Source organism: Elgaria multicarinata, chromosome 5 (assembly GCF_023053635.1).
Source record: "Elgaria multicarinata webbii isolate HBS135686 ecotype San Diego chromosome 5, rElgMul1.1.pri, whole genome shotgun sequence".
In the NCBI taxonomy this organism is placed as follows: Eukaryota; Metazoa; Chordata; class Lepidosauria; order Squamata; family Anguidae; genus Elgaria; species Elgaria multicarinata.
Genome location: NC_086175.1, coordinates 130,809,424 through 130,822,607, shown reverse-complemented (window position 1 = coordinate 130,822,607; position 13,184 = coordinate 130,809,424). Strand labels below are relative to the sequence as shown.

General features: G+C 46.6%; 1 protein-coding gene across 1 annotated transcript in view; it reads right to left on the bottom strand.

Moving 5' to 3' along the window:
• GAB2 (GRB2 associated binding protein 2) overlaps positions 1-13,184 on the bottom strand; it is a 181,744-nt gene that overhangs the window by 82,289 nt on the left and 86,271 nt on the right. The window lies entirely within an intron of this gene.

The window sequence follows — 13,184 nt, the reverse complement described above, 5'->3', positions numbered from 1 at the left end:
AAAATATGGTCTGATCCCGTAACTAGGAGCTTGAAATACATGTTGGGAGTGGGAAAGAGACAGAACAGGGAGCTGCAGCCCGATTCTAAATAAGTCTATACGGAAATAAGTCTACTCCAATGGAACTGACTTCCTCCAAAATACGTTTAGGATTGCGCCCTTAGAGAACAGAAGTACGCTGATGCCAGCAGACAGAGGGAGAAAGAAGGCCTCTCGCCTTCTTTCAGTTTTCCAAAAGCCTCCTTTTGTCTTGTCGCTCCAAGATTTGTAACCTAATTAGTTTTTGCACTAAATCTCCTACTGGCTGTGCAATAGCCAAGAAAGCAAATAAAGGATAGATCTTACGAAAGGCAGCGGAGCAGCAAATTGTTCGGCAATAAAAACAAAATGTAGGCTGGCGTTCAGATTTCAATTTAGTTTGGGAACCAAACGCAATTTCCCCTTTGACATGCCTGCTAATAGAGGAGCTAAATATAGATATACGGCCACCTTGCTGCACCCATCCCTGGAAAAAAAAAAAATAACTTGGCGTAGAGAAAAGTGGGATCGGGGTGGGGTGGGAAAACGCTGCATCGCTCTCTGAACCCCACGCGAATGGGGAGTTCAAGATAACCTCTGCAGGGTCAGTTTCCCTTTAGAGAAACACAATGCCTCCGTGAAAATCTGTTTATTCCAATTATTTACGCCAGGAGTTGGCATCCTTGCTTGGTCTACTGTCCAGGTGCTGTTGATGGGTGCTGTTCATGTACACTGACGGTGCTATATAAGTAAATAAATAAATAATGGGCAACTTCAATAATGGGAACTTTCTTCTGACGGTTCTTTATCTTGGGTCCTTTCTACACCTTGGATTTCCCCCAGGACTGTCCCTGGGGAATAAATAGATTTATCTATTTGAGCCATGCTTAGGATAGGCGTTGGGGCTATCTCATTATTCTGTGTCTGAGCAATGGAGGAAGTGGAAGGAGGAGGGGCTTCCCTTTGCAAGTTGGAATCGAAACTGCAACTCAAAATGGCCGCCCGCTTTGTTTGGCAGGAAACATCCATGTGGGGGAGAAAGAATGGATTTGATCTCACCCTTGATGCTGTTGGAGCATCCAATGACGCACAGGGGATCCCGGGAGCAGGCAGGGACAATCCCTCCATTTCCCCGGGATAACCAAGACCTCAGTTATCCCGGTTTTACCTGCGGTCCCGGGACAATCCCGAGAACCACAGGCGGTGTAGGCGCCTGTCCCGGCTTCTTTCCTCCTCCTCGCGAGTAGCGGGTGTCAGCAGAGAGGAAAAGCTGGCCTGGGGGGAGTCCAGGGACATCAGGGGGCAGGGAACCGGGATCAGGGTTTTTTATTTGTTTGCTTTTTACCTACTTTTTGCTCGAGTGCAAGTGTGCTCCTGTTTTGTTTTGTTTTAAAAAAATGGCGGGCGCACTGGGCGCAATGTGCCTCTTCCCTTCCGGGACGTCGAGCTTCCGTTCAGACGCCCAGGGACGATTCCGGAAGCAGGTAAGACTGGGATTGCCCCCTTTCCCTCCCCAAAGGCCCTTTAGTGTAGAAAGGGCCTCGGACTGGACAGCTCCTTCAAAATAGAGTTCTCTGGCAGCTCTTCAAATGACGCAAGGCCATCCTAGCACTGGGATGGAGTCCCTTTTGTCAGCTTTGGCTTGCTTGGCAGCTGTAGTTGATGCTGGACAGAGATAAGCCTGGTCACAGTCATAGAATCATAGAATAGTAGAGTTGGAAGGGGACTATAAGGCCATCAAGTCCAACCCCCTGCTCAATGCAGGAATCCATGTCCTGCTAACTCTCTCTTCCCCCATGGGGTGGGGAGACTCCTTGGGTGTGGAGCATGTGTGCTGTTTTGCTTCTCTTGCAAAAACCCTACTGTAGGGTGACCATATTTGGGAAACCAAAAAAGAGGACACCTAGTGTGGGGGGGGGGGAGCAGCTTTCTGAGTCCTGCAGAAAGTACGTTATTCCCCCGCCACCTTAAAGAACCCGATTGGAGTGGAGGAGGGGAAAGGATTTCATTCTGCACCACCACCATCCACTCCAATTGGGGCCTTTTCTATAATGTCCACGAATGACCCACTTTCCCCTTTAAGACCTCAATTGGAGCTCGGGGTGGGGGAATGATGTGCCTCAAGAAAGCATGTCATTCCCTCCTGCCATGCTAATGGCAGCCTTAAAGGGGAAGGTGTGTCATTCCAGGACATTATTGAAAATTATAGAAACCTCCCCCTGACACCATGGAAAGAACAAAAACCAGGACAAATCCGGGGAAATCCTGACAGTTGGTCACCCTACCCTACTGGGCACTAAATCTAGGCTACAAATGTTTCTTGGTTTTATGCAACTATGACTATTGCGGCTTCTCCCCAGAGAATCCCGGGAAGTGTAGTTTGGCAACGATGCTGAACACTTGCTATTAGACATTGCTCGCTTTCCTCCTCCCCAAGACTCCATGGGAAGCTGAAATGGCTACCATCAGGCTACCATCCTATGCATATGTACGTGGAATGAGCCCCCTGCAACTCAACGGGACTTGTTACGGAGCAGACATGGACACAATTGAACTGCAAATCAGTTTAAACGCTCTATCCGTACCTTGACCATCACCACAGACTTATTTATTCATTAAAACATTTGTATCCTGCCCTATACCACTGGGACCTCAGGGCATCGTGCAGATAAAATCAAACAGTATAAAACAATAAATTATGTACACAGCTAAAGACGTATTAAACCATTAACAAGCTAAAAACCGTAGAAAATTTTAAAGCAATTTAGAACGATTTAAACTATGAGCTCCATCAGACGAGAGTTTTCTTGCACGCTCGTTACTAGGCACTCATGGATTTTCACGGGTCCCTCTCACAATGTCATCTGCCTCCTGCGCACCTCCCAAGCCTTCTTCGCACCACACACACAAAAAAAATCCAGTAAGTCCAACTTATTTTTAAAGACGGAAGTTGCCCCTATCTCCTGCTGTGTGCACGAAAAGCAGTGGGATCAAAATGGCCCACTGAATGGGCCACGTGCGAGTTGTTTACTTCCTCTTTCAAAAGAGGAAGTAATGAGGGACAAATGCGTGGGTGGAGAAGCGACGGTAAGCAAACGCGATTTCCCCCCTGTGTGATGACGTTCTATGTGCAACTTTAGCCCTCAAAGGCTTTGATAAAAAGCCAAAACAAAGCCAGCGTCGGCACCCGTCGGGCCTTCAAGGGGAGGGTATTCCACAACCGGGGTGCCACAGCAGAGAAGGGCCTCTCCCACGTCCCATGATAATGTATGTCTCACATCGGTGGGATGCAGAGGAGGGCTCCTCCAACAGATCTCAAATCTCGGGCAGGCAGATATAGACTTAGCCCCGCTGAATCAATAGTGACCTCCTGACTGTGGATCTCTTCAACCCCCACCAGAGACGCCAAACGCTGATGCTCTGCAGGAACGCTTAGTGACGCCCCGTCTAATTAAAAACAAGATACTGAGCCAGCCCCTTGATCCATCTAGGCCAGTATTGTCAAAGACGCCGAGGACTGAGCCTGGCACCTTCGGCATGCAAAGGAAGGTCTCTACCACTGAGTTTCACGTCCCTCTCCCGTTGTGGATCCTCGCAGAGATCTGGGGCTTTGCAACATCTGTCCTGCACCACCAGGGCATTCTGGAGAGGAGCATCCAATAAAGGAGAAGGAAGGAGAGACGCCGCTGACAGTTCAGAATACTTCGGCGAGAGATTTCAAAACACCTGGTTAGAGGCGAGGCTGGGCACCATCTTTAATCATGGCTGAGCCCCGTCTACAGATCCGGCTGCGGCAGGAAGAGACGTGATCAGTTTGCAAGGGTGGAGGCAGCCCACACACCCTCCAAAGGACCACCGTTATAGTGTGGGAGAGAGAGAGAGAGACAGAGCTTCATCACACCAGGGTTATACTGTGCAATCACTGCGAATGGCGTGCAAAGGACTCCAAAGTTTTCCAGCTTATAATCTGCTTTGACTGTGAAGTACTCCCATGCATCCTGCTTTAATTGTGTTTTAAAGCCAAAAGAACCGACCTATTTTGCTACCTCTTTAGGAGCGAATCATTTGTTGTTCTCCGAGCGGCCACTGGGGGCGCAGGAGGAGGGTTTGATGTGTTTAAATTACAAATTAAACAAATGCTTACATCTGCGTACGTTTTAAAGCTAAAGACATCAAAATTGGCACAGTAATAGATATTACGGAGAGCTTTAAGCATACCAAATTGGAATCGGATTGGGTCATCCGTTGATTTTTTATGATTTTTTACATCCCCCCCCCCTTAAACCCTTTTCCTGGTATGCAAAGGATCTTAGGAGCACTGCCGCTCGGGGTGTGATTTAGCTAGCAACAACAACAACGACAACAGCTTTACGCTACAGGGGATAATACGAGGGAAACAGGTACGTAGAATGAAGCCTATAGCCGGACAGACAGACAGAACACATTTCAAGGCCCGTTCTTAGATATAGTCAACGTGACATTGCATCTTCTGAGCTGAAATTTCTGAGAAATTTTCTGAGATTATTCTTTTCCTCTCCCCCCCCCCCAAAAAGGCCGCAACCCAGAATTTTCTCCACTTTTTTTCTGTGGTGGCCAACATCCCCCCCCCCACCCACCGGCCACCCTCCAACAATGTCTGGCTGAGATCTGGGACATTGTGAAAGATGCAAAATAAGGCCAGGCTGCCCGCTGTTGCTCGCACTTGTAGCAGCAAACTAATAATAGGAGAAAAGAAAAGAAACTCTGCTATTGCTGATGATGATGGTGAGCCCCCAATCCTGAGCAACGGTTGGGAGAATTCCCTGTTTCGGCAAAAGGGTTCCCTCAAATAGGGTGGAGAATTTCCAGAGGCTGTTTGTGCACAGTTCCAACCCTAAAGCACACTTACCTGAAACTCAGCTCTATCAAAATCGATAGACTAACTTCAGAAAAAAAGGTGCAGCATGCAAGGCTTAAAGAGAAATATACTGTTATTTCAGTTCCTCTTACCTAATGTGTGCAACAAAGTTTGCCCCCTCACCCAATCCAACTTGCCTCTTTAGTACCCCTCCAATTTGGCATTCTGTTTGCTTGTAACTTGGTGGCTCAGTTTAGACAACACGTCAGTCAACTCAGTGGGAAAACTCCACTCCACGGTGCTCCCCACACAAGATGTTCTAACACCAACATTGTGTGACTGTGGGCTACCGTGGAGTTGAGTAAAATCCATCGTGATGTTTGATTGACAGTTCCTCCGCCCTCTCTCCTCCCCCAGTCCTCCCGATGGTATCCCATCAGCCATTGCTGCAAAAAAAATCAAATCTCGGCAGCTCTCCTAGAGTGGCACTCGTTCCTTTCGCCGCTCTTGCCAGGGAACTCTGTAGCCAGTGGGAAAAGTCAACGCAACGCAATGGAAAACTCCACAGAGCCCTCCACAGAACACACCAGTTGTGCAGGAACTCTCCTCTGCACAGCGTGGATATTCTGCATGGCGTGTTTTCCAAAAAAAGAAAGAAAAACCCTCCACCATGGGGTGGAGTTTTCCCACCAGACAACACATTTCTCAATGGTGGTGTAAGAACTCCACTGTGGAGTTCTTACACCACCGTTGAGAAATGTGTTGTCTGAACTGAAATACCACAGTGAAAGTACAGAATGCATTATTCCCTATTTGAAGTTCAAACCCTAGCTTGATATCTGAAAATTTCTGAGATATTTCAGCAGCTCAGAGGCCGCAATGTCATGTTGAAAGTAATTTTAAGATGGTTGCTGGATGCGGGCAGGGTGGGGAGAAAGCAGTATCTACGTTGACGGATCAAGATAGTGAAATGAGATGGCATATTCAGGGTACAATTTTACATCAGTGTGACCTCCTACCCCCCACACCAACTTTCAAGGGTGGGAAAGCAGGAAAGGTGCTGAACACACTGTAATTTGAGATTTCTCGCAAGCACTGAGATATCACAATATTTGGTACTCATGCCCACAATAAAATTCTTTGTCTGAAGTTTGAATGCCAACTCAATCCCTGTACCTGTTTTTAAGAGGCGATGGAACTTGTAAAATAAATTGCAATGACACGTCTGGAGCAAAGCAGCTTGTCACATTGTGATTTACTGGTGTGTGGATATAAGGACATAGGTGCTGGATTTCTGGAGGTGAGGAGAATGTGCTAGCAGCCCTGATCTGTAGGCCAAGGCGGTTGCTCCTGACAGCCCTCTTTGCATAAAGGACAAACGCGCCCCATTAAGCACGCTCTGCTCTTGGCCTTGGGCATCCATCAGATTGGCAGGGAGGGCAATTGAAGCTTGGAGAATTCATACTTCAATGACCGGCCTGCAAAAGCCTTGACATTTTAATGAGGGAGGCTGAGAAGCTTGGCTTGCGATGAGGAAAGGCGGCCCAGAGAGACTGCATTCAAGATGCGCTTGATGTCACAGACAGGTCTGGTGCTTCTCTGCAAACCATGGCTTGTTAATTGGGAACCTAAGACTGCACACTCTCTCTAGGGTGGCCACTTTTGCACAGTAGTGTAGTGGTAAATTTTAAAATAGGGATGCTTAGGCCTGCTGGATCAGACCAAGGGTCCATTCTGTTCACAGAGTGACCAACCTGCGGTTGACCAGGAACCCACAAGCAGGACATGAGTGCAACAGCACCCTCCCACCCATGTTCCCCAGCAACTGGTGTCTATAGGCTTACTGCCTCTGATAGTGGAGGTAGCACATAGCCTTCAGGACTAGTAGCCATGGATAGCCTTCTCCTGAAGGAATTTGTCTAATCACTTTTTAAGCCATCCAAATTGGTGGCCATCACTACGTCTTGTGGAATGTACAATTACCCATGATGGAACCCAAGAAGATTCCAAAAATGTAGATATATATCAGTGAGAGTGTGCATGTGTGCGTGAGAGAGATGTGCATACTCATGCACACATGCCAGTTCAAGGTTTTAGAATCAAAGAATCATAGAAAAGCAGAGTTGGAAGGGGCCTACAAGGCCATGGAGTCCAACCCCCTGCTCAATGCAGGAATCCACCCTGAAGCATCCCTGATAGATGGTTGTCCAGCTGCCTCTTGAAGGCCTCTAGTGTGGGAGAGCCCACAACCTCCCTAGGTAACTGATTCCATTGTCGTACTGCTCTAACAGTCAGGAAGTTTTTCCTGATGTCCAGCTGGAATCTGGCTTCCTTTAATTTGAACCCGTTATTCCGTGTCCTGCACTCTGGGAGGATCGAGAAGAGATCCTGGCCCTCCTGGGATCCTGGCCAGGAGTTTCTTTTTCCAGCACCAGGGGAAAACATTTTCACCCTCTCAGTTACAGCAGTTTTAATTTTCATCAGGAGTTGAAAAGCTACGGGCCCTTCATTTTACATTTATAACAAAAGGATGCAACATCCAATCACATCAAACATAATACAATAATCAAACATCCTCTTCCTGGTTTCTAGTGACCAATTGTCGCCTTCCACCAGGACCGACTCCTGGATCAGCCACGGAGCAAGGTCAGATGGCAGAAGAGCCGGGGTGACCTCGCTCCCACCGAAAAAAATCGGGGTAAGTCCCCGAGTTTTTTTTCTGCGCAGCTTCGCAGGAAAGCCCTGTGGTCGCTGCGAATCTGTGGCTATGTCATAAAACTGACACAGCGCATATTTGCAGCCACCACAGGGCTTTGGGTGCATTTAGACAGCCTAGGATAGTAAATTGCTAAAATACAGGGGAAATAAAAAGATCTTAATTGGTGCCGGAAAGAGTACAACGCAGGTGTGCCAGGCAAGCCACTCTAGGGAGCTCATTCCACAGCCGGGGTGCCACAGCAGAAAAGGCCCTCCTCCTGGTAGCCACCTGCCTCACTTCCATCAGCAGAGGGTCAAGAAAAAGGACCCCTGAAGAGGATCTTAGGGTCTGGACAGACAATATAGGAGGAAGTAATCCTTCAGATAGCTCCTTTAGAGATTTGACTGGTTCCGACTAAAACCCAGAATGGATTCACAGCCCCACCGAAATAGGAGCCCCCAACCCCCACTGCATCCAAGCAAAGTTAAGTGTTATGTGTGTACCAAGGTTAAACATGAAGGGGTGTTCATATGAACCCCCTGATACATTCACTGAATAGTGAGGAGGGGGGAGAAGGCACATGGCTGATGTTCACACCTCTTGATAGCTGCATGTTCAGCATTCATGTGAATACGGCCCTGTGCGTGTACAGCTGTGGGCTCCCTAAAGGCAGGGAAAAGCTACACACCACTTGAGTCTACTTGTGCTAAATGCGTGGCCAGCGGGTGTGATCCTGTGTTCGAGCAGAAAATCACAAGAACATAAGAGTCCACAGACCTATCTAGTGCAGAATTCGATTCACACAGTGCCCAACCAGATTCCTACGGGAAGTCCGCAAACAAGACGCAACGCAACAACATCTTCCAATTTCTAGTCCCAAGCAACTGGTTTACATAGGTCTACTTGAGGGAACATATAGCCATCACGACTAGTAGCCCTCGATAGCCATACCTTGCATTAATTCATCTAATCTCCCTTCAAAGTACCCTTCGTGCCCTTCAGATTTTATGGACTACAATTCCCATCAGTTCCAGCCAGCAGGGTCAATTCTCAGGGATGCTAGTTGTCGTCCAAAGCATCCGGAGGGCATGAAGTTGGGGAAGGATGCTTTCAAGCCATCCAGGTTGGTGGCCAACGCAACATCTAGGGGGTAGCAAATCCCGGAGTTTACTGCGCTATGCTGCGAAAAGAAGACCTTAATTTGTCTGCCCAGAATCTCCCACCAGTCAGCTTCATTCTCTTGTTATGAGAGAAGAAGAAAAACAGCTCCCTGTCCTTTCTGCACACCATGCAGAAATTTATACGATTCTGCCGTAACAACCCCCTTACTTGCCTTTTCCTCTTAAGCTAAAAAGCCCTGGGACGTTGTAACCTTTCCCCATAACAGTTCAAGCTTCTTAATAATTTCGAATGCCCTTTTCTGCACCCAACTTTAAAGCCGCGAAGGCTTTACAAAGCAACAAACCTAGCAGTTCCATGCTTAAGCCACATCACCAGCCCTGCTCCTTCCTACTCCTCAAACCCAACGCAAACAAAATTACCGTCTGCCGACACCTGTTTACACAGCTAAAGCACCTTTTAATCCAATGTTATATTTTACCTAACAGGTGGGCCCTGTTTGCTTTCAGCCATGTCAGTTATTATAGCAACGCACTGAAGCCGTGGCGCACGGAAGAGCATGAGGAAAGCAAAGTACATGATTAAAACCCAACGGTGGAGGAAACCCGAAAGAGCCCAGCGAACACTGAACATGCTCAATGGCTGCAGAATGCTCTTCCGTTGGGAGGGAAAAAGGAAATCTAGGGAACGGGCAGGTGGGAGGGAAGAGATGGAATGGAATATCTTGGAAAAGAGTAGGGAAAGCTGGCTGGCACGCTGAACAGAAGCACTCCATGCTGCAACACTTCTTTGCAAGATTTGGGAACTTTTCGAGAAGAGCATTTGGCAAGCTGATACATCAAAAAACAAATTGGATGTATGTTAGGTATTATTTAGGGTGACCATATGAAAAAGAGGACAGGGCTCCTGTATCTTTAACAGTTGTATTGAAAAGGGAATTTCAGCAGGTGTCATTTGTATATATGGAGAACCTGGTGAAATTTCCTCTTCATCACAACAGTTAAAGGCCTTAGCTAGACCTAAGGTTTATCCCGAGGTTGTCCCTGCCTGTCCCCGGGATCCCCTGTGTGTCATTTAGATGCACAGGGATGACCCCGGGATGATCCCGTGATAAACCTTAGGTCTAGCTAAGGCCAAAGCTGCAGGTGCCCTGCCCTCTTTGGTATCTGGTCACTCTAGTATAGCTCCGGCACTTTAACTGTTGTGATGAAGAGGGTATTTCACCAGGTTCTCCATATATACAAATGACACCTGCTGAAATTCCCTTTTCTATGCAACTCTTAAAGATACAGGAGCCCTGTCTTCCTTTTCATATGGTCACCCTATATTATACATTTTCAACTTCTCAGCATGTAGAAGGGTAAGCACCATTTTAGTTTCAGCTAGCCTTCTTCCAAGCAAACATGTAATGAACAGACCACTCTTCAGCTAAGGCTGGCTGGAGAAATCCATTTTTGTGCTTGAGTAACCAAGTTGCACCAATGCCTTCAGGGAGCTCAGATGTAAGTGGTTTTTTAAAAAAATAGGAAATGGAAAGAGATAAGAGAAACACCTAGGAAGAAGAATGAGGGCACGGCTACATCCTTTATGAACGCATAAAGCTGCATTATGCTGACACAGATCACTTGCTTGTTCAGTTCAGCATTGCCTACTCTGACCGAAAGCAGCTCTCTGGAGTTTTGGACAGGAGCCTATCCCACTCCAAATACTCAAGTTCTTGTAAACTGGAGATGCATAAGGTGCATCTATGCATAGGGTACACCCTAAGCATAGGGTGACCCTTTGAAAAGGAGGACAGGGCTCCTGTATCTTTAACAGCTGCATAGAAAAGTGAATTTCAGCAGGTGTCATTTGTATATATGGAGAACCTGGTGAAATTCCCTCTTCATCGCCACAGTTAAAGCTGCAGGAGCTATACTAGAGTGACCAGACTTAAAAGAGGGCAGGGCACCTGCAGCTTTAACTGTTGTGATGAAGAGGGAATTTCACCAGGTTCTCCATATATACAAATGACACCTGCTGAAATTCCCTTTTCAATACAACTGTTAAAGATACAGGAGCCCTGTCCTCCTCCTTTTCAGAGGGTCACCCTGCCTAAGCATGCAAAACATGTGCCCCACCTTTGAGCTCGCCTCTTTCCTATATCCGGCCTGCCTGATGTGGTATCTCACATTAATGCCAGCAGGTATTCCCTTTTGCAGTTCACATTAGCTCTCTAGTACTGGCTGTGCTGATGACTATCTTCCGTGAGCATCACCCAATTCCTTTCCAGAGTGGGAGAGATCTCCCTGTCCTTCCCCATCCTCCAGGAACATTATGTTGCTGTACCTAACAGGTGGTACTGAATAACCATCACTATGAAGCACCCAAGATACAGGAGAGCGTCCATAGCTCAGTCATGCAATACCTGAGAAAGTTGCTGGGGCTACTACACCTTTAATAGTTCTGCGGAAGGGGGAATTTCAGCAGGTGGAGCTTGCATAAGATTTCCTCTTCTATGCAGCTATTAAAGGTGCAGGGGCTCCAGCCTCTTTTACGCAGGTTCAACCTCCGCTGTCTCCTGTTTAAAAAAGCTTTTTCAAGTAGCAAGTGTTGGAAATGACTTCTGCCCGATACCCCAGAGAACTGCGCTGCCATTCAGAGTTCAGCACACAATGCTATGTTAGATAAGCAGATAGTCCGACTTGGAATAAGGCAGCGACCTATGTGTGCAGCAACAACCTGGGTTGCTTACTCATGAGTAGATCCACTAGCAGGGAATGCTGCTGTCTGCCATTTCAAACAAATGCTATCCTAAGCTGCCCTGCGCTCACTGAAAGGTTGCAGAAGACTGGGTGAAAAGGGCTCTGTTTCAAGAGGGATCTACTAGTGGATCTGTTACCCATGGATCTGATACCAGTGAATCTACTCATTAAAGAGACAGTTGCTTTATTCTGTCGGCTGGGATACTTAATCACAAGCAGAACCTGGCTACCGTGTGTGTTTGTGTAGAAACAACATAAATCACTTGGGGGAAAGTTGAATCAAGTCCTCCTGAACAGTTCCTCAAATTTTAGGAAAGTCTTTGATGGGCACAGGGGGACTGCAGTGGAGAAGAGAGGCAGGAAATCCCCTTTACATGAGCAGTCCTCTACTTGCACTGTTCTGGATCAACCCTTTGATGATTTGATTAAAATTCTTGTGATAAATCAAGTGACAGCCCCTAATTTGCTTGATCTTAACAAAAGACCAAGAAAATCTATTTAGTATATATCTTCAACTCCAAAATCAAAGCTTTTGTACAATTATTGATGTTGCTTCTAATATGCACTGGGCTTTTTCTTTTTTTTTTTACTGGAAAACCCCTGTAAAATGTATAGTACTGAATTAAACATCAATCATCACACTCTAAAATGTACTCAGTAATGAAAGTCTGGATATGGGAAAGTGCAAAACACTGTGTGCAATAAATGAGTATCAGAAGAAGACAACGTGGCTGAGAGTAAATATAAATTATTTTGTAAACCACCCAGAGAGCTTCGGCTAGTGGGCAGTATAAAAATGCAATAAATAAATAAATAAATAAATATTGGCCATGTGATGTATTCAGGGCTATTGTGTATAATTCAAAGATGACCCTTTATTATGGTTTTCATTCCTAAAAGTATGCAGGAATATGATAGAGTAATATGTTTCCAACACAATTTGAAGTATCTAAGAACACAAGAAGAGCCATGCTGGATCAGGCCAAGGGTCCATCTAGTCCAGCACTCTGTTCACACAGTGGCCAACCAGCCATCGGCCAGGGATGAACAAGCAGGACATGGTGCAACAGCACTCTCCCGCCCATGTTCCCCAGCAACTGGTGCACACAGGCTCACTGCCTCAAATACTGGAGGTAGCACACAACCATCAGGGCTAGTAGCCCTTGATAGCCTTCTCCTGCAGGAATTTATCCAACCCCTTTTTAACGCCACCCAAATTGGGGGCCATCGCTACATCTTGTGGTAGTGAATTGCATAGTTGTGCTGTGTGCAGAAGGACTTCCTTTTCTCTGTCCCGAATCTCCCGCCAATCAGCTTCATGGGATGACCCCATTGATAGGGTGACCATATGAAAAGGAGGACAGGGCTCCTGTATCTTTAACAGTTGTATTGAAAAGGGAATTCCTGCAGGTGTCATTTGTATATGTGCAGAACCTGATGAAATTCCGTCTTCATCACAACAGTTAAAGCTGCCCTCTTTTAAATCTGGTCACTCTAGTATAGCTCCTGCACCTTTAACTGTTGTGATGAAGATGGAATTTCACCAGGTTCTTCATATATACAATTGACACCTGCTGAAATTCCCTTTTCTATACAACTGTTAAAGATACAGGAGCCCTGTCCTCCTTTTCATATGGCCACCCTACCCATTGGGTTCTAGTATTATGAGAGAGGGAGAAAACTGTCCTTCTATCCACTTTCTCTATCGACACTCTAAAGCAGCGGTGAGGAACATGTGGCCCATAGATGATGCTCAAATTGAAAGCCC